The sequence below is a fragment of the Hippocampus guttulatus genome, chromosome 10, assembly GCF_054856545.1.
Source record: "Hippocampus guttulatus isolate MCC_2025c chromosome 10, RoL_Hgut_1.0, whole genome shotgun sequence".
In the NCBI taxonomy this organism is placed as follows: domain Eukaryota; kingdom Metazoa; phylum Chordata; class Actinopteri; order Syngnathiformes; family Syngnathidae; genus Hippocampus; species Hippocampus guttulatus.
In genome coordinates, this window is record NC_141270.1 from 4,812,354 (window position 1) to 4,835,160 (window position 22,807).

Sequence of the window (22,807 nt, forward strand, 5' to 3'; positions counted from 1 at the left end):
GTCTGAAGTTTGGGAGGGCTTGGAACGGATTAGGACATTTACATGGAAAACGCGTCTCTACTTACAAAATTTTCTAGTGAAGAAATTTCTTCCAGAACCAATTAATTTCGTAAGTAGAGGTATCACTGTACGGTGGGTGATAGCCTGTTATATCGCTGTTCATAGTTCAAACTTTGTTCTTTGTATCATTGCGCTAAAAGGTGTGCCCAAGCATCCCAGATGTTCTGGCATGACGTTTTGGGTTGAAATGAACTCGAAGGTTCGCGATTACATTTACTGCGATGTCTTAAATAATCACTGACGTGATGGAACCATCACATGGAATTGATTCTCGATGATCTTGACGCAAAACACGCATAACCTTGTGTCACCCTCTGATGGGAACACCCACGGGTGCAGACGAGAGCGAAACAATTAATCCTCGCGTTGGATAGATGACGCGGCCGTGGCCGCGTATGTCCTCACAGCGGTCGCCACGCTTAAAGCGAGTATCGGATGGCATTCTTGCGTTTATCAAGGTTGCGGTGGGGGCGCATCGCAGACAATTCCGCGCTCACACTGACTGTACAAGGTTAGTCCAGGCCTTGACTGTGTTCCGTCATTTTGGAGAGTTATGCTGCAGTGGAGGGTTGAAGGAGAAAGTGGGAGCCGTCAATCAAAAAGTCAGGCTGAAACCGGGTCAAGGAGATGGAGCGATCATTACCTCCTCCAAGGAGGTTGTGTGTTTGGGTTCAAGGTCTCGCAAAAGGGGCAGAAATTCCATTGGAAGCTTTTACTGTTCATTGTTCAGTACTTTTTTTTTTTAAGCTGTCAGTTTTTTTTAATGGGTTTACTACAGTATGCTTACTTCCTGTAATGCCCTCACATGTGGCAGAGGAGAACCACATTCAGCAGTGTACTTTTCCGGTCTTTATTGACCTCCAAGCGGTATTTTCTTTACATTTTATGCTTACAATTTATGTGGGTATTCAAACATAGGGGTGTCCCGATACCATTTTTTCACTTCCGATACAATACCGATATTGCAGCCTACAGTACTGTCCGATACCGATATTGAAACAATACGATATCAGTAGATATGATACATGCATTTCGTTTTTAAAATGCTTTTTATATTAAATGTGAGAAGAGACCTGATCAAATGATGCTTTTCAAACAAAGAATAATAGTCAACTGTTTAGATGACATGGGTTCTGCATCATGCTCGATACAGATGCTGCTGGGCAGAAGAGCAGGAGCGCAGTCTGGAATAGACTTCTTGGATAGGAGTGCTCATATCGGAATTGACGACTGATAAATCAGATACGTTTTTACATTTTTTTTGGGGCGGGGGGGGGGGGGGGGGGACCAATATCATTATCGGATCAGGACACTATTATTAATACATGTTTAAAAAGTGTATTGCAATAAATTTAGACTGACATTAGCGAGAATTCTCAAAATGTATTCTGTGGCTGCTTGTTGGGACGTTGAATGAAAATTAAAAAACAAAAACAAACAAACAAAAAAAAAGCTTCTTTGTTGTAATAATTTGCCCCTTGTGATGCTTGGCCCACTTTTCCAGCATGCTCACAATTGTGTAAGCACGCGTACATAAAACATGATTTGCTGCTTCAATTCTTGACTTTTATTCGTCGGGGATTAGGTGGCAGACGAGCAAAGCCGAGGAGAGACGCAAATGCGATTCTTTAAAATAGAGAAAACGAGCGATGAGCTGAAGAGTTGGCAAATGCGCTGAGAAACAAGCTGTAATCGCTGACCTCCAAACTTCCAACACAAGACAAACGGCCGTGATTAATGAGAGCCATTCGTCTTGGCGACAAAGCAAAAGATGTGTCGGAAACGGCGTTGGCGAGTGCCGCTTTGACACACCCCATCTGCGGATTATTATCACATTGTCTTGTTAACGCACAGCGAAGAATACATGCAAGTCAGGTTCGGTTCAGTTTAAGCCACTAGAGGGCACAATTCTGACCGCTACAATCATGGCTCGCCGGATCCGTGTTCAGTTTTCTGGATTCGCTCGATCTCAGATTGTAAAAATTTTATTTCATGGGTTTTGGGCTATTTGGCGTGATTTTTTTGCAGGGATCACATGACTATGTTAATGCAGACTGACATGGCAGTAAGGGTGAGCCAGCAGGAAAGAATACAGAGAAGAGAGAAAACGTCCAAAGTTTGGGATCGTTTTACACCTAAAAAAAAAAAAAAAAAAAAGAAGAAGGTAAAGTTCCATGTGTCTACAGCAACATAGAATGGGCTTCAGCGACTGCACCTGTCTGGTAAAGTCAACACCGCTAGCTAATTTAATATCGCCAACCGCCGCTCGTGGCACGTAAAACGCTCAACAGGTGGTCAAGGACCGCGTAACTCCGCACGCAGACGGGCTAATGGTTAACCACTTAACAGAAGGGGCAACGCAGCCAACTCGACACTCATTTGACGACTCCAATGTCACTTAAGGACCCCCCCCCACCCCACGCCACTCCCACGGGGGGACAAACTGCAAACTTTACACAGGAAGCCACAGGAACAAATGAAATTCAGATGTCAAGGCTCCACTGTAACCCCCCCCCCCCCCCTCATTGATGCAGCATTCCTCAACTACAGTTGAGTAAATAACCCCCCCCCCCCCCAGCCAGCCAAGTGTTTACGGAAATACTCTGTTATTCTTTTCCAACCTCCAAGACATCTTCCATCTTGGTGGCCAGATTAGATGAGATAAAGAGTCTTATTTTTATTAACCCCCCCCCCCCCCACAAAAAAAAAACCTTGACTGTGAAATATCGCTTTTGGGAAAGAGAATGATGCTGCATGTTCGAACAATAGATGACGAACAAGGGTCTTGGGTGGGATATCTGCTCGACGTGGTGCGCGGGGGGTTGGGGGGGGACAAAAGTTGACCACTCGGTCGAAAGAAAAAAAAAAGAAATACAAACAATCTCATACCAAAGGCGCCTGGAATGTTTCCATTCGCCCTTTTTTTTTCTGGTTGTCAAAAGCGCCGTCTTTGCCTTTTATGCTTCTCCGAGGTAGTTGCGCTTTCATTCGTCTGCCCTTCTTATCTCTTCTGTTTTCTCTGTCTGGCGCCTTTTTTTTTTTTTGGAAATTCTTTCCTCCCGAACACTTTTCTATGAACAGACGCCTCCGCTCAAAATGCAAATGAAACAGACAGATGAAGTTGCCACGGGGGGGGGGGGGGGGGGGGGCTGTTACACACACACACATACACACATTCAACGGCAGCATCTGTCAGCGTCCGTCTCCGCTGGCTTCGAGGAGCTTTCGACAGCAACAACTTGAAATGACTTGAGAGGCGGCGGTGGCGGGCGCAGATGACGATTCGCCCATAGCCAAGTCACGTTTTGCCGCGAATGCCAATCACACACACGTGTTAATAACGATGTCACCAAAACGCATGGAAAAATGATCCCATTTCAGTCTCGGGGGGGGGGGGGAGAAGTGATGTGGCACGAGCTGTGATGAAAAGCAGACGATGTTACACGTGCGCATGACTGCGAATGCATTTGCGCCAATGAATGACATTCTGTCCGCGCGTTATTGGAGCACACAAGAGAGGTTCTGTCTTGCGGAAGGGCCAAGCCATGAGTGAGCAACTCAAACAGTAGCGGGACAGTCCTCGCAGGATTAAATGTGTTGTTGGGATACTCTGTGGATCTAAAATTCCGGCGGGTGGGTCTGGTTGGCCGTGTTATGCACTTTCTGGGCAAGTAAGTAAGCAAATGGTCTGTCTTGACGATGCTCAATTGAAATGAATGAAGCCAACATTCCGATATGGTTTGGATCAATCGCTTGCATTTCTTGTGGGTTTTTTTTTTTTTTTTTTTTTGCAGTTAAGGTCAATGCGGCTACAATGCGGATACGATGTCGTTTTGAGCGTGGCTTTTGGGGGTGTTCGATTAGTCACAGAGGAAGATAAACGATGAGAAAAAAGACGTTTGTGTTAGTTCACCCCAAAATTTCATCTGGATCAGTGCTTCTTAACCTTTTTAGAGGTACCGAAGCCAAACAATGAATATGCACATTCATCACACCCCTTCAGGAGTGAAAAATATATTTTTTTAACAAATTCAAAATATTTTAAAAATGCATTTTTTAAAAACTTTTTTTTTTAAATTCAAGAGATAAGTATACTTTTGTTTTGTTTTTTAATTGTACGACGTACGATCATAACAGTCACACGTTGACTACGATGCGAACTAAATTTCCCGCAGCACTGATTGGACAAGCAATGTCATGTGACCATCTGCAGCCAGTGATGGCCAAGCGGGCGTGTCATAACTAATTAACATGTTGAGTCGGGTGTGTCTTAACCTCCATGGCAGAGGCTCCGTCGAACCCCTGAGACCGTCTCACCCAACCCCTGGGGTTCGATCGAACCCAGGTTAAGATCCACTGATCTGGATCCATATGAACCCTTTCAGGGACAGCGGTCACGACAGTGGGCAGCTTATCATATTATCAGGTTGCAGGCTGCATGAAAGGGTTAAAGAGTCATGGCTTCTTCATTGAGAAACAAAACAAAAAAAAAATAGAAGAGTACATTTATCGGAAAACATGACACGAAGCAGGAAGTCTGATCCGTAATCAGATAATTGGTCTGTCGTGATGCCCAAACCACTTGTTGGAAATCGCTTTCAACGCAACAGGGCGGAAAAAAAAAAAAAAAAAAAAACGCCGGCCAGACGAGCATTAAATCTTCACACCCATTTTACCGTTGATTTTACCGTTTAACCATTCGACGCGACACGTGACAGTGGATGAAGATTTTTACCTCGATATTGACCCAACTCTCCGTTTGGAAAGTCCTTGGTTTGCGGCCGCTCTGCTCGCTAATACTTTTGACGAGGCCCAAGCGAAGGTGGCTTGTTTTGTGTCGAATCATTCTTATGAGTCATCATGTCGACGTTCACCCGAGACGTTTTTACCTTGAAGGGAGGGGAGGAAGTTTCACGTGTTTCTGGATTCAAAAATGATTACGGAAAACGAAAGGGAGTCGCCGCTGCTTGCCGCGTTCGGATCAACAGTCCGTTTTGGTTGGCAGCGTCAGGAGACGGGACTCGCTTTCGTCTCCTCGGGTCATATCCACAAGTTCATCGTAACCTCAGTGACCGTCGAATGCTTAAAAGATCAAGCCGGAGATGACGTTTCAACCACTTCCACGACCTTCCCTTTTCAATGCTCCTCTGTGGAGATGAGCTGCGTTCACGTTTCCCCACCGACGTTGCGGCAGCATCTTCATCTCTCACGCTCACACAAACGCAAACACACACACGGGCGGCACACTTTTTAAACTCGCAGATGAGTGGCGAAGACCAGTGCTCCCGCGTTTGCGTGACAGGCGTTTTTTTTTTTTAACGCCCTGGGAGTAATTGTGTGTGTGTGCGCGCGCGCAAAGCTAATGTAGACTGACACGAGGACTGACATGGATGCTGAGCTGTGCTGCGCTGGGCCAGGCGGTCTAACCCAGCAGCGGGGATCAACTATAAATAGATTATCTCATCCAGCGCAAACACCCCCCCCCCCACGCACCCCCTTCCCCCCTCCCCTTTTCTCCTCCTTATTCCCCATTTTCCTTTTGCTTTATATCGCTACCTCTCTGACGGATTCATTTTTGAACAGTTTATGCTCCGCTTGTTTTACAAACACAAACACGCGCACACCCTCCCAAAGTGTTTTTTTTTTTCACCCTTCAACTGCTCCGAAAACAACACAAAAATCTGCGAGTAATTGACTCCATTCTCAAATGGTTTATATTGTAACTGTAATTGGCTGCAGACGCCCCAAGATGGCAGCCACGTCAGAACCGGGATGCCGTCAGACGGTGCCAAATCGATATACCGATTTGGCTGGAGCACAAAAACAGAGGGGGGGGGGGTTCACTGTATTTATGTTTTTTGATGCCGCCCTGACCCGTATGCGAGGGTATTACAGTACTTTAAGTGCGCCATTTTGGCGGGGCGCCTTTGCATCCGATTACTCGATTATTCACTGGTGAGAAGGCACGGGGGGGTGGGGGGGGGGGGCTAGTTAAAGCGGGGAAATCGGTTGGGGTGAGTGTTATGTAAGAGATTCTAATCCCTTCTCAACCCCGCACCGAAAATGAGGCAGCATGACACTGCTCTCATTTCCCACGCTGCCCCCTTCCTCCATTTCGTCTTCACCTTCATCAGGTTGATCGACGACTGACTGCTCCTGACCATGACAACAAATTCTCACATCGGACGGCGAGCAGAAACGTTCTGGAGAAAGCATTTGCGCTATGGTGTAACTGACTGTTTCATCACAAAGATGCTTCCGGCATTCGACATATTAAAAGATAACATCTGAGCTCTCTTATACAGAGCTCGGATCCGTTCAAAACACCCAGGCGGGGTACACCCTGAACTGCTTGCCAGACAATCACAGGTCATACATCGAGAAACAATCATTTGCGCTCATAATCCCACCGAGGGACAATTTCGAGTGTTCCATTAACCTACCGGGCATGTTTTTGGAATGTGGGAGGAAACCCACGCAGGGAACGGGGAGGTACACGCAAACTGGGAACCGGAATCAAACCCATGACCTCTGCACTGTGAGGCGGACGTGCCAACCAGTCTTCCGCCATACCGCCCCGTCGAAACAAAGACAAATATTCATAGCGAGACTCGAACCTCGCACGGTGTGACCTCATCACATGACACGTCGCGGTTGTGATCTGCGGAGGTGTGCTTGGCTCAAAGGGGTCGGCAGATGTAGTTTGCTGTTAAAATGACCTTCTGTTCATTCATCGCTTTTACACTTAACGACACTTTGAAGAAACGAAAAGAAAACATGCTCATGCAGTTCTCCCTGTAAGAGGCCAAGTGCGTTCGCGTCAAGTTGCTGAACGAGAACCACTTCCTGCTTTCGTGGCTAAGAATCATGGGAAATGTAGTCCTACTAGCCTAATGCTACATTCTCCGGTTAGATCCAACATAAGATGAGCTTTTAGAATGTGGCGCTGGACCGGCACGAAGTAAACGACGCAGCCAGCTTCCGAAAGCCGCTGGGACCGAGCAAAAAAAACTTTGGGTAACGCTGAGTGCATTTACTTGTTGACAAGTGTTGAACCGTCAACCAAGATGGCATTTAGCCTTAGCCAAAGTAATAACACAACCTCCCCAGATTGACTAGCGATGTTCAAATGTTTTTTTTTTGTCTGTCGGAAGACCCCCTTCACCGCTCGAAGCAACCCCCCGTAGCGGCGCTACCCGATTATTTCATGTCCAGTCTGAACCTTGCATAACAGCACCAAATCTATCAAATAAACACCGTTCAATTAGAATAAACGGTTAAAAAAAACATTATGTTTAAACATGATTTTTAAAAAATGCATCTTATGACCTGGATCGTCTAATGTATGAATGTTTAGAAAAAAAAAACAGACCTGCTCATTGCCTAATGGTCCGTCAATTACAATGACTAATTACATTACGTTAGACAGGGTTTTGGCCAGAACACCAAAACAGAATAACAAAGTTGACGATTGGCAATAACTTCAGTCTTTTGATACAAGATAGCAAAGCCCCCCCCCCACCCGAGGAGGGTGGTCCCTGGTACCAAGGATCCCTCTTAAACCCCCACAATCTCAGCAATCCCCCTACTCAGACAGGATGCTCCAATAAACTTTGACCCAGTTCTGACTGGTGGGCAGTGGGTGAGTGGGGTGACGCCAAAAGAACCCCAACACAGTGAGGGTCCCCCCCCCCCCTGTCCCAGCCTGATATGATATGAATATCAAAGGCCGATGAGGACAATGCATCTTTTTAATGTCAAATGCCAGAGGGAAGCTTCAGGAAATCTGCATGAGAAAATAAAATCGCACTGGTCGGTCTAGTTCATTGAAAATTCATCCCACAAACACAACACATTCAGTGCATCCCCCTGCCGAGGACTTGATTTCAGTTTTCTGCTGATCACACACAAGACAACCCCCGCCTCCCCTCACTCCAACATACTCCTCCAATTTTTTTTTTTTAATCCGTTCCGTGCCTCCCGTTTCCAAGAAATCCCACTCAGCAGACGGACGCAATCCTCCATAACCAATTCTCGGCAGGACAATGCAGAGATGACAAAGACGCAAAGGCCCAGAGCACCTTTTGTCACTTGAGTTGCGTCATGCTGAGAACAAACCAGAGAGAGCACCTTCATTCAACTCGTATCGTTCGGTATGCATTTCCATTGTCACAATTTGGAAAGGGTGCCAAAATATGATGTTGCTGGGGTACCAGCCACCGTAAAATGGAGCTGCTGCCAGATAATTGGGCTAAAGAAGCCTTTCCCTCAAACATTTTAAGTCATGCAGCTCCTTCAACAACCCCCCCACCGAGTTGCTCCTCCCCTTCCCCCACCACAAAGTATACATCGCATTGAAACGTTTGCTAACTGCGAAGCTAAACAGCTGATTTGCAAACTTTCCCCAAATCCCTGCGTCGACGTGACTTTGACAGCCACTTGCCCCGCCCTCTCCGACGGACTTGCGCTGATGGACCGACTCTTGACGGAAGCGCTCAACGCTATTGATCGAGTCGTCTGACAGAGCGACCGCAAACGACCCCAAAAAATAAACACATTTTAAAAAGTTGCGTCGTTTGATGAAGCCATTAACCTCACCGCTTGGTGAAAAAAAAAAAAAAAGACTCATCACTTCATAAAGCATATTTGACAACAGCCAAATGTTCCGGGACGTCATCCAGGGCCTGCCGAGATGTCTTGGGAACTCACAGGGGAGAAGGACGGGCTCTTGCGCAACGGGGTAGTGGGAGTTATGTTGCGGATACCGCAGCTGGGACAGAATCCCAAGAGTTTCCCATGAAAACACATGCCAGCTATTATTTAAAATGTTTTTTTTAAAAAGGCACGGGCCGAATCAACATTTTCTTCGGTGCAGGAAATTGTAAGTGCATACAAAACTTCATCGCCCCCCCCCCCTTCTTCACGTCTCAGACTCTACAAAACAAAACCCGCAACAGTTTACAAAGAGCAGTCAGCTGACACAGGAAGAGGAGGGGGGGGGGGGCGGTGGGCGACGATGGGGAGGGTCCTGCACGGACGGATATTGCCATGGGGTCATCTGGCAGATGCATCCTCCAACTCCCACAACATTTGGCCAAGAGGATTTCGGGAAAAAAAATGGTCTTAGGTGTAAACATGGCGTCAACAGATATTTTGCTCGCTTACGTTACCTCTTAGGAGGTGTAACATCCTGAAGAAGCTCATTCTGCTGATTCAGATCACCTTATTCTTCTGTTTTTTTTAATGGAAAGAACATTCCGAGCAAGAAGAGACAGCTGTGGGAGTTACGAGAAACTTTCTTTTTTTTTTTTTTTTTTTTTGGGAGCTTAAATTTCATGCCTTTGGATTTCTGGCCATGCATGCCAACAACCGGATAGTCCTTCTCATTCGCCATAAAGTGGCTAAAAGCAGAAGTTCAACACCGAGTCTTCCATTCAACAAAATGTTTGGGAATTATTTGTGATTCCGCCTCTTAAAGTCAAACACTGAGCTAAAGAGTGAACAATCTGCTGTATAAACGGGTGACTGGCGGTTGCATTTGTGGCCGTTCAGATATTTTTTCGCTCTGCCGACCACATCTGCGCCTATAGCCGTCTTCGAAATCAACAGATGGAGGTCTGCCTCTGTGTTCTTTACTGCCAAGCCAAAGGAGCAGGAAACAATATTGGCCAGTGAATCTGTGCATCTCAAATAATAACATCTGGATCTTCCTGTGCTGGGGCCTCCAAACCCGGACCAATTCCTCTCATTCATCAACCTTGTCTGCATTGCCTTGCATGTGTGTGTGTCTGTGTAGATATCTGTGTGTGACTGTGTGTGTGTGTGGTCTGCTGTTTCAGCACGGGTCCTTCGGGCCCTCGTACATCAGCCCCCTGACACTTGGCGACATACGAGACAGCTTGAGCGCCCTCCATGCAGGGACGAAGTGGAAAAGTAGGACGGAAAAAGACGGATGAAGGGGACGGCCGAGATGCCATTTCAGCAAAGGCGGTGGCTGGCCGTGTCGAGCAAAAACGGTTTGACTGGCCCCGCTAATGATGGATGCTCGGGAGCAGTCGGCAGACGTTGGCACCGCCGTTTTGATGGGCGGCACGGCCACTCGTGTCCATTACACACTTGGCGAACGATTCCAGCTTTGCTTACACACTGTAGAGGCTTTCAGAGCTTGCCACTATCGGATTCCAATTGATCTACTTTGGCTCATGAGACACTTTCAGTATAGGGGGTCTTTGGTTTGTAGGCTTTCCGACATCCTTTCCAAGTTATGAACAAGCTGCGATAGTATCGTACGACTGTCTAAAATTTGTTCCATATTCAACTGACCAGTGAAAACTGTAAGATGACTCATTATTGTTAGCTGGTTTAAAATATAACACTATAAATTGGCCGATTTATTTTTTGATATTAACTTGTCACTCCCATTTGAAGTTTACGAGGACAAAATGAACGGGAATAAAACATCGCATATTTAAACAGCAAAATATTCAACTAAAACACACTATTTTGTCAGACGAAGGTGTGCTAGCTTAATGCTAACAACGCGAAACACAAACAGAGGAGATGTTTTAGTTTTCTCACCATACATTTTTGTTCATATCTAATTTAATATTACATTGGGCTCCCGTTTATTTTATATTTTAGTAATATATTTAAGAAAAAAAATGTAAATATTCAATAAATATCAACTGCACTTATTAACGACCACATTCGTCTCCGTTAGCGATTGACACTGGTGCGTTATGACGTGTAAAAATTCCGGTTACGTCATCACTCGGGGGACAGAACATCGTCAAGGTTCCGCACAAGTTGGACAACAGACAGGCAATACGGCCTTGAATTATTTATCTTATGCTTCCAAGTCTGTAAAAGATGGACGCTAGTTACAAGACGTCGTGACCATGACACAAGCTGACCATGAACAGTTTGTACAGCCACACCTAGAAGTTAAAGCCATTTTTTTTCGCCATTTGGGACAATAAATATTATCGAGCTTTGGAAATTCAGTATCATTCCATCTGGCTTTGAGTGCGGCAAAGAGACGCAAAATGGAATTTGGTTCATAAAAATGGTCCGCCACATGATTTTTCATCTGCCATCTTTTTTTTTTTTTTCCTTATTGCTTGGCAACGACATTTTCCAGCGCAGCAACGCTAAATGTGAAGTCGCTAGCGCGGTCGTTCCGAGACAACACAAATCAGTGATTTAACATCCTCGTATGGCCTTAAATATTTAATGAGGTGGATGAGCACAACCCCGCCGAAGCCGCTTCAGAGGGTTTGTGCCGATTAAAAAGCCGTCGAAAAGCACAAAAAAAGGTGGACGCGCCAATGAATAGAAAACAGAAATGCCTGAGGCTATTTTCGTCTTGGATCTCGCCTCAGTGTTTAAAATTCAACATATGCCGTTTTAATCAGCACTATTTGTCCTGCCTCTAAAAGACCAAAACAGCTAATGAAGTGTCATCAACTCAACCGCCGGTGAAACGACCGGTGCTTACTGGTGATTTATGCCAGGCGATAAACACAAGCCGTAAACCTGCTCTCGTACAAACCAAACAGTGTGAAAAGAATACATTCTGCCTTTTAACAATATATTAGAGGGGCTTCTTATATGACCGGATTTAGCTTTAGTGACGGCGTGAACCAGAAATGCATATGGAGAGAATTAAGACAAAGAATTTGGGAGTGTGGAACAAGCCCACAAAAAGCAGGAAGATGTCACCCCCAAAAGCAGGCGGCAACAAATGACAGTTTACATTTGTTGTATCAGTGTATGGGCATATGTGTGTGTGTGTGTGTGTGTGTGTGTGTGACACAGAGAGCCTCTCTGTAAAATGTTCTGACAGCTGTCCATGATGACGTGATGCTCGGCGCATGACAGCTGAGGCGGATTTAAGGAGCAGCATAACTGGAACCGCGATCGTCGCCAACAAAATTTTGCGCAAACACGCGGCGAATCGAGATAATGAAGCTCATTGTGACGTCCCAATCGTGATACACGCGCTTTGTTTTGCGTGAAATAGTCTTGGCGTCATAAGGAGCACAAACTAAGCCCAATGTGAGGTGGAGTTTCCTGGCATTCATGATCGATGTTACTTCATGAAAATAACATTTCGGCTAATCGTCCGCAGGGAGTTTATTTACTCGTCCACAGATAGGAGTGATGTCCAACAACGTTAGAGCCATGTTGCAAAAATTTAAGTGAATATGGTTGGAAATGTGCGGAAAATCCATCCATCCATACTGCTTATCCTCTCACGGGTAGACGGTGAGCTGGCGTCAACTTGGACAAGAGGTGGGCTAAAACCCGAACTGGTCACCAGCCAATCACAGGGCACATATGCAAGAGATGGGAAATGGAGAAAAAAAATAATAGTTCAGTTCGGGGCGGTTGCATGTGCGCGATGGCCGCCATGTTTTACTACTCGTTACGTAACGGCCGCCGCTCCCGAAAGCGCCGACAAGCGTCCGTGTTTCGTTTAGCTAATGAGCGCATTATGCAAAAGCCTCCGTGGGGTCCTGAACAGACGGCGCCACCCGACTTGAGAGGAAGCGGTGATGGTTTTGCATCAGCTGTGAATTTGGCTCCCGTCGTGCGTGCGCCCAGCCGACACAACACCGAGTACACCTGCACAGCCTCATTCAATTCCACGCGTCATCTATGTCCAATGTGAGGCCTGAAGACTGTGATTTCCTATTTTTTCCAATTAAAATAATCACGAGTGAGTGGCTCTAAAATTGAAAAATGGGCTGCTAAATTCATGTGATCGGTATCGGAATCGGTATCAGCATTAAATCCTGATTGGAACACGGCTTGGTGTGCTGTGTTATTTTGTAATAAATATACAAATTAAAAAAAAAAAAGAATTATTTTTTTAATCACGATTTTAAAAACGGCTAATATCGGCGCCATTGAGGACTCCCATTATCCAACTTTGGCAAGGGAAATGCTCCAATAGGGAGTCGAACGGTGCCAGGGTAACAACACGACAAGCAACGGCGACAGTTTCATGACTCTGCCATAAGTTACGACGCTCACACCGACTGGACCGTGACCGTGGTGTTGCTCCCACTCAGCTTCTTCGAGCATCACGCCTTCCCCCGACCTGCCCGCCTTCCTTCTTCTTAATATGCTACAACCCTGAGCTCTCTTATCACCTCCTGCCAGCACCCGCAAATCCCCCCTCTCGTGTGCCACCGTGGCGTCTCCCTCCCTCGCCCCCAACTGACAGGCCAAGGATGATAGAGCATCTGCTGGTAGTGAGGCAGAGTGATACTTGAGCATTCCCACGGAGAGGTGATGTAATGCTATCGGGATGAGAAGTTTAAGTACGTGTCACATTTGCGTTAAGACTGAAATGGACTCGAAAGTAATCCATATTTTAAAGTAAGACCGGCCATGGATCATAAAAACAAAACGGTTCTCCACAGCATCTTCGGTGACCTTCAACCTCTTCATTAGTGCTCCTGGCTTTGATAAGAACAGAAACCAGCTGGGGGGGATCAGGAGTCACAGTCGCAACGTGTGTGTGTGTGTGTGTGTGTGTGTGTGTGTGTGTGAGAATGGGTGGATATGTGTGTGTACACTAACAGCTGCACATAGCAAGCGGAGGTAATAGTCTCTAGTTACACACACACTGAGCGCTTAATTAAAAACACAACGCAGAAAAAAAAATGTGGGTTGGTCACAGACTTCATGTCAGATTGACGGCAAACCACTCAGATGAAGTGGAGCGTGCGCGCGCGCAATCACACAATATTTGGGACAAATTTGAGTATTTTTCCCATCCTTCAGAAGAAAGTGAACAATGAGCGGATTCTCGGATGTCAGCAACCATCCACACTTACAAATTACACACTCACAATTTAGAATGATCACCTACCGTGCATGTTTTTGGAATGTGGGAGGAAACTGAAGTACCAATGAGAAAATCCACACAGGCACGGGGAGAACATGTAAACTACACAGGAAGGCTGGGGAATATGACCTCTGCACTGAGAGGTAAATGTGCTAACCAGTCGTCCACATCATATTCTAGAACAGTAATTGCTAAAACAACAAAAAAAACCTGAAGATAAATCTGCAAATGTAGTGGTCGCACATGCACTAGTAGATGAAAAATTTCCTTGCATTGTCTTAAATTTTAGGAGCAAAATGTCACAGTTTAGGGCCAGTCTGGAGTGTTACCTTTGTCTTACTTTTAAAAAATAGACTTCATAAATTAACATGAACACGTTTTCTAATGCTGAGTTGTATAGATGAGACAAGGCGACCTTTGAAAAATATTTCCACCTTAGGTCAAAAATCACCAACATGCCAATTAATAAAAAAAAGTTGAACATGTGTACCCTGCTTAACTCAAACTATTAAGCTGCCAAACAATTGAACCAAAACATTTTAAAATCTGAAATACAATAAATAAATGAAGCACCAAAGGGACTAAAACATACACAAGCACACACACACACACAAACTGCCCTATGGGCCATTTTGGGTCCCCAACCCTGAGTTTGCGAACCCTTAAATAAGCACGCATCACTGTCGTGAACTCCAAGCAAACTGTTTGGGCAACAGTACCAAACATCAAATCAATATTCCGTTCGGAACTGCGACTCTTCGACCCACCTCAAGAAGTCTTGAAGCTCCGCACAATCATTTCCTCAGTGACCACGATACTTCGTCGTACTTTTCTTGTCTTTCTTTCAACGAGTTCCGTTGTCTTAGTTTCCCCCAAGAAAGTGTCCCTGCCACCGGCGGCGGCTCTCCTTACGATAGCGAGGACACGGTAAAAAAGGTCCTGCAAAAAAAATAAAAAATCTCAGGCTGAGGCTGCTCGGTATGTATACCCCGGTTGCCCGCTCACAATATGTGTGGGGGGCGGGGTTACGGAGTTAAAGCTCGTTTGGGTCTAATACCCAATGCTCCGCCAGGGGTCGCTGCTACAAACTAACACTTAACGATGGGATTTCACGATACGTTCATGTGCACCTTTGACTAACGACGTATTTCCGAGCGAGGCAAAACATCTTGTGGGCATTTTGATGCTATAAGTAGGGACATGAGGCTATTAGTTAATGACACATACTAGTCGGGCTAAGTACTGTTACTAGTACTTTTCTAATAAGTTTTAACTAGTAAAAGTTGGCCTCAACTTGCAAAATTGTGCAAAAAACCGACAACTGTGTGCTATTAGTCCTATTAGTGACATTATAAAATTCCACCAGTTAATATCAAGTGGTTAGTTTGTAATTCGTTTTAATTTAAAAAAAATCATGTGTGTTTATTCAATATTGAATATTTTTCGGGGGGGGGGGGGGGGCTCCAGGCGTATCTGGTCGAGGTCATGGTGGCTGCCTTGAACTTGCCGGTAGGTGCGATCCCCGTCTGTTACATCTGGCCGCCTCACAAGCCTGGAAACTCAATATGAGCGCCCCCCCCCCCCCCCCCCCCCCCACACCTCCAAACCCCTGACCACAATAGACGCCACCTGCCGAAAGTGGAGACGTACCGACGATGAAGTCATGTGTTTGAAGATTACAGGGGATGATTTCCACCAAGGTGGGGTCTGAGAAAGCCCTCAAAAGACCCACCTGCCACAACACGCAGTTAGGTCGGTGATTCTTGAGGTTTTTATGCCAATTACCACGTCAATTATACTGAAAACAAAAAGTCCCTCATTCATCCACATTATTAAAACGCAGTCGTGTAGTGTATCTAATATTCCAAGCCACTGTCACATTTTTCACAGTTTGAAAACGAACATGGCACTTTTTTAAAAAGGGACATTTAAAAGTCCAGTTTATTATACATGGAAATATTTTTTGGAAAATACCTAAAAGATTAAATGTAAATGTATTGTATTTATAAGTTAAAAACAACTGAACTCTACATAACAAATGCCACTAGAGGGAGCCTGCATACCACTTACGGTCCGAGATGCTATCGAACGATCTTTTATGAGTGCCGCACTCCAGGTATAAATCAAAATCAATCCAGTGATTTCTTGTTTTTTGTTTTGTTTTTTTTATTTCATTAATTTGAGAAGTTTGGGCTTCGGTAAGCTTGTACATACTGTTACATTGTAATAAACACGACAAAAAGCTACAGCTGTACCATTATCAAATCGAATCGTAATTTCTCCGAACCATTCCACTTGAAAATGTGCCATTCTTGAATGGTGTCGTACCCCACATATAACTTTCTTTTATTGAAGATATATATAGATAGATTACATCGATTGATAGAGAGATGCGAGAGGGTTCAATAAGTCCCGAGAGTGACCAAGTCGTCAATTTGGAACTACTCACTCTTGAGGCCATGTTGTCAGTGTAAGTAGTGCACATCAGCAGTGACGCGCTTTGAACTACACAAGCTGTGGAGAAAATTCAAATCAAATCAAATTCAATGTATGAATTTATCAACCAGCCCTAAAATGAACTGCACAATACGTAGACGGTAAATTGATTGATCCCATTGGATCAGAGCATCACCTTGACCGGTTTGATGTTCGGGATGGTGAACTCTCAGTGACCCCGCCCCCCTCCTCCGTGAACATTTTCATTTCCCGCGTCTCGGCCAAGGACGTGACTGACGCCTCTCTTGTGCACTTTCATCCGATGCCTTCAAGTGTCGTCCGTTTGATCCTTTGCCGTGCATGCGTCCGTCAGTCACTGGCTTCCTTTTGCGCCTCTTCCCTCCGAGCTGTTCCCCTTTAAATGTTCTCCACGCTTCATTTCAAGCCCGCCAAGGCTAATATGATTTCCAGCTGAAATGAGCAACGTGCAAATGTGCCGCATCCCCAACGGGCCCGCCTCGAAAAGTCGACTCCATCATGTCGCGGTGGGCGTTGCATTTTTTTTCCTCCATCTTGAGCTGGAGACGATTAGAAAGGGTCTAAGAAAAATAAATCCTTTAGCATCTCAAAATTCCACCTGGATCCTTTTGTTATTTATGTGTTTGTTTTTTTACGACAAAGGGGGGGACTATGACTAGGCAATTCAGTGTTTTTTTTTCTAAATGACTTTATTTCTAAATTCCATTATTCAAAGTGCATCCTCACTGATGTGCAATGCTTACACTAACAACATGGCTGCAAACAGAGAGAAGCCAGTTCATAAAAGAGCACCAATAATGATAACCTGTCACGTGATAGCATAATAGGTGTGTATGTAGTAACCGCTGTCCCTGAAAGCGTTAAAATGAAGTTATGACCCCCCCCCCTTCTTTGAATCAAATAGTTCCATTCAAGATGGACTTACTATTGAGAGTTTTATGGTACACACGGCACCAACCGATTGTAGCATGAAAAGTCTTCTTGAAAGGAATTGCTGGCGCTCATGCCTCTGCAGAAAGAATGCACGCACTCAGCTTTTGTTCCCAATCCTCTTTGGTGAGTGTCTGCGAAGGCCAAAGAAGCAGATCATATGACTCACCCAGGCTTTGTCGCCCACCTCGAGGGTCTTCGTCCCCCCCAATCAGACACCCGACCGAAGCTCGACCTTCTGCCTCGCCGTGATTCATAAATAGCAAACAAACATCACCTACTGCCAAGTGGGTGACGACTTGAATCTCACCACAAAACACTGTGGACGTTTCATGACGAAGCAGTGATGATTGCTTCTGGCTTATGAGTAAAGAAACACGGTGGGCAGTGATGAATGGGCCCTTGCACTCCCACACCCGAGTGGAAAATTTGAAAGGTGCATCCAATGGAGGACTGAATGCGAGTATTTATAGTGTGAAGGAAATTGGAAATAGTGGCACTTAGTTTTTAGTGTTTTGTGTTTCATGTGTGACTTATCAAACTTCACTTGCATAAAAGGTCCATTGATCCCAAGTCAATTTTGGAAATGTCCCACTTAATCGGAACTCCCTGCTTCAAATCAATATGGCCAACTTCTTGTTTCTTTTTGGGTATAGTTTCCTGAGACTTTTTTTGTAGGTCCACTCATGGTAGACAGATTTACCAAATTTCATGATGCTGAATAAAGCAGGAATGAATTTTCAAATAATTCCTGAGGGATGCTGCCAAGTTCCACTTGGCTCTTGAAACTGGCTGCTTCAAACCAATATGGCCGACTTCCTGTTTCTTTTCGGGCATGGTTTCTTGACTTTTTTTTTGTAGCTACACTCATGATAAACTCATCAACCAAAATTCATGATGGTAAATAAAACAGGTACATATTACATATCAGGCAATGTTTCTTGAGACTTTTTTTTGTAAAGTTAACCATCATAGAGATGTCAACCAAATTTCATGTTGCCCAGTGAAACGGGCTTTCGTGGGGTGGGGGTGGGTGGGGGGGACGGTGAATTTTTCAAATACAACTACCAAATCTAAATTCTTATCAACTTTTACTTGCCACATGCGTTGCTATTTTTGAGTGTGGGAAAGCTCCCAAACGACACAGTGAAGCCATTGTTTGGTCCCTCTAAAATGCATCAATTACAAACGCGCATGTTCGTAGGGAGTTTATTTGCATATTTCCATAATGGTCTGATGAGGAGGGTGCAGCGTAGCATGAAATGCTCGATTCCCTTTCGGAAGGCAGCTCATCCAATATTGAGCGGGTTGTGTACAAGCGAAGCTTCTTATCTCGTCACTGTCGAGGTCAATCTACGTGACGGCTCACTTTCTCCAACATGAGAGGGAATGATTATTTCATATCTGCTCATTAGGAGCGGGAGAGGGGAAGTGCAATATATTCAGTCACCAGCCACCACTTTGATCCTCCCCTTTATTCACCATCCAGATGCTCTTAATACATTTTAATAAGTGGCCAACTGTTCAACTGCACCATGCCCTGCACATGACCTCCATAGAGTTTATGACAGTAGTACATGACAAATTGAACTTTCTGACCAAATCGGCATACAGTAGGACAACTTAAAAATTCGCCATTATTTTAAAAAATAATTCTGAAACTTTTTTTTTTAAACTTTAGTACTTAAGACTTTACAGTCAGCTGGCGAATTGATTTTTTTATTTTACAATTCTGCTACTGGTCTATAAATCACTAAATGACTTCGGTCCTGAATACACGAAGGAGCTGATAGTTGAATATAAACCCATTACAGTGGTACCTCTACTTACGAACGTCTCTTCATAGGAAATTTTCAAGTTAAGAAACGTCTCAACAGGAAAATATTGTGTGTTGTTACGAAAGATATTTCAAGATACGAAAGGTAAAAACACATTACAGCCTGGTAGTCGCAGCTCTGAGTTTCCTGAACGCAACATACTTATAGCTGCTCTGCCATTGGCTATTCCTGAGCATCATCCTGGCATCCCATTGGCTAAGAGCGACTTCTACCATATGGCTCTACTGTCGTTAGATGAACAGATTGATGTGTTTCTATAGCGCCCTCGTGATTGAGCTACATTGTGTGTAAAATGCACTAAATATAGTTAAAAAAGCAGCCTTGCCTTTCGAAAAAATTATTACTCTATCAATCAATCCAAATATAAATTAATATTACAATAAATACAATCAATAGCATCTTGTAGATGGTGTACCGTTGTGCTCAAAGTAACTCAAATCGTGTAAAATAGTTCACCCAGCGCTTGGGGAATGTCTTCTTGTTAGCAAGCAGCACAATTCCCACTATGTGCTCTTTCTCCTTGCAACTCAGGGTGACTCCAGGCTACCCTGTTTCGCAGCATAACAGGGCTATAAAAATATTGGCGCACTGTTACAACGGAGCTCTGAGAAATTATTTAAAGTGCAAGTGTGTGTGTGTGTGTGTGTGTGTGTGGCATTAATCTGTATTTGAATTACATAAGAGATTTGCTGCAAAGGAAAGGGGTACTGTGAGAATAAAGCACCAATACTCACAGCATATTTTCTCAGATAGCGGCCCGTCCTTTTGAATAAATAAACCTCACACCTCAACTGACCGCCACTCTGATGACATGATGCATTTATCCATATGTAAAATCAGTTTTCCCCGTTGAAATGCCATGAATCTGTTAAATCCTTCTCAATTACCAGCGCAATTTTTTTTTTTTACGTGTTGGTAAGAGAAAAAGCCCCGTGTGGTATGAAATCATGGAACAGAATATAGTGAACGCCCACTGTACATATACAGTAGATGCCACTAGATGTCAGCCAAATACTTAACAATAAGAACGATCATAAAGCATCAACACCTTGCCTCAAGTACATACACAATCATGAACCTGTGTTACTCAAACTATAGTCATGAAATCAAGTATTCAACATAGACCACAATGACCTCGTGATTGTTCATCCCGTTCAATAAACAAAGACTGTGGGCGAGGAGTGGCCCACATGTGACGGCATCACCGGACCATTTTTGTTGTTGTTGTGGTTTTCAACATTTGGCATTATTTCAAGTTATATCGGTTTGCGTTCTGTGTAGTAATGCAGGGCAAATGAACACGTGCACGTATGTGTGCACATAAGTGGGTCAAACTCCCGTGTCCGCTGGGAGGTAAACACACAAAGATGAGCTTTAATCCACTGGATTGGAGCTGCCTCCAGTAACTCAATTAGACACACATCAGTTTCACTCCACACACGCATACAAAGTGAGGCAGGCCAAAATTGCGAGAGATTAGTCACTTAGTATTAGTCCAAACTGCCATGGAATGAATGAATTCAGTAGAACTGTTGCGTGTGGATATCTGTAACATTCTACTCTCGTGTTTGAATATTACAGTCACCTGATTGTTGCTTTTGCAGTATTGCACTAAGCAGCCATGACAGTGATGCACTTAATTGTACTTCGATATTCATTCCACTTTTATTTCCTGTTCTATGGTTATCATCACAATTTCCTCTTTTTTTTTTTTTTGCCAGGAACCCAGAATTATTAATGAGTAAATCTTTTAGCGATCCAGAGGATGGAAATTAAATTATAGCAGCAAAATTACAAAAGATACTTTACATCTTCAGTTAAAACAACATTTCCTTAAACGTACAACTATGCCTGTGGGATTTCTCCATCCAATGTATAAAGAAAAACAATGATATTGAAGAATGACATTAAATTGATATTGAAACCACGAACCAGTCAAGTAAAGCCCTGTGTCCTTTTGATTATAATTAACATATACACTTGAACTAAATGCTTTATTTTATCATTAAAAAACCGTTTAAATGATTATTTTCATCGATGTACTTCATTACTGTATTAGAAAACTTACGTCGAAAGTGCAGTTGCAACAATAAATGAGCCTTTGGCGACCTTCAGTGGGCAGTAGCGGAAGTGTACCAGCGTGATTTTAGACGATCGCTAGATGTCGCCAAATGCAGGGGGGAAAAGTGTCTAAAATGGTACAACACACAACACACTCTGCTGGTTAGCATGCATGTACTATAGTTGGTTTTGTTGTCCCAATGAGACACGCCGTGTTGACTCCGTAAACAGGCTCGTCCACAACATTTAATGGAAACACTGACGTAGCAACGCCCACGAAATGCAAGAAGGTGGCACTGCTTGATATTGTTAGCAGGACTAGCTGGAGCAAGAGCTTGAGGGCCACGTTTGAAATTTAAATTGGATACAGGGGCCACGTCACTTCGATTTAGGATTAGATTTTGATTTTTTTTTGTAATTAATGTATCTGTAAAATATGTTAAATAGTTCAGGTTAATGATTTTATTTGTAATTAATTACTAGAAATAAATTAACCAATCTATTTTTAAAATAAAGAAAGGTACTAGATTTGTTCATTCCTCTCATGTTTAATGTGACAATTAATCAATCAACTAATTACGCTGGTCAACAGCAAATGAACACCCAGCTAATTGTTTCTCATTCCACAGCCTCCTTGAAGCTCATCTTGATGTCTGAAATCAATTTCTTAAACCTCATCTGTCACTCATCTCCCCCAGAATCTCATTTTACTAAGTACTGTACGATGAGGCCAACCCATTTTGGTGCCATCACTTCTCTCCGAAACGCTATTTTGCTGCTGAAAGCCGGATATATTTTTATCTTAAAAGCACCACAAAAATTGACATGCTGTTTCTTTGAGAGGATGAACACAAACGGAGAACTGCTGTCAAAAAGAATGGTTAGTGCGAGAAAACAACAACAACAAAAACCCCAAATCCACTCTCATTGTGCCGGTGGAGAAAAACGAAACGGGTAAGAACCGGTACTTCCTGCTGACCCCGTTTCAGAGAAAACGCCTTGACATAAATAATAACACGGCAGTACAAGACGTGACCGTGGCGCGCATCCCTAATCACGTGTGTACTATGTGTACAACTACGAGTGGGCATTCCTTGCTCGGCCAGCAAACTCATTGCAGCCTCAGGGCAAAATGTCATCAACAACATCAGGTCACATGATATCAATTAGCAGTGGTGCCATTAATCCGTATCGGCCTGCCCCCCGAGACATGAACAAAATGTGTAGTGTGTTTATGAAAACAAATGACACCAACAAAAAAAACCCCACTATATAATACTAGCCTTGTAACAAGATATTTAAACAAATTGAAAGCTGGGATAGGCTGCAGCATGCCCGCAACCCTCGTGAGGATTCAGTGAATGGATGTTAATTCAATATTAGTTGCTTCAATTGAACTGCCATTGTGCTGCTTCTTATGGTGTGCACGCTTTAGCCACTTGGGGGTAGTATACGGATATACAAATATACATGGAGACCGTAATAAGTGCTCAGTAAGGCATGATAATATTAGTCGATCCTTGCAGAGGATAAAGAATACTAGCTGTATTATTTACCTATATGTGTTGCTCCACTTTTTTCTGTA

The 22,807-nt window shown here is 44.0% G+C and overlaps 1 protein-coding gene and 1 long non-coding RNA gene across 2 annotated transcripts in view; one reads left to right on the plus strand and one right to left on the minus strand.

Moving 5' to 3' along the window:
* The window catches only part of lzts2a (leucine zipper, putative tumor suppressor 2a), a 51,699-nt gene that overhangs the window by 25,728 nt on the left and 3,164 nt on the right, over nt 1-22,807 (minus strand). The window contains exon 2 of the mRNA XM_086122871.1: nt 14,686-14,857. The gene's annotated coding sequence lies outside the window, so the exon portion shown is untranslated. The remainder of the gene's footprint in view (nt 1-14,685; nt 14,858-22,807) is intronic.
* LOC147198987 (uncharacterized) lies at nt 3,619-10,445 on the plus strand. The gene is made up of 2 exons (XR_015102152.1): nt 3,619-3,731; nt 9,900-10,445. It is a non-coding gene; the product is annotated as an uncharacterized LOC147198987 (long non-coding RNA).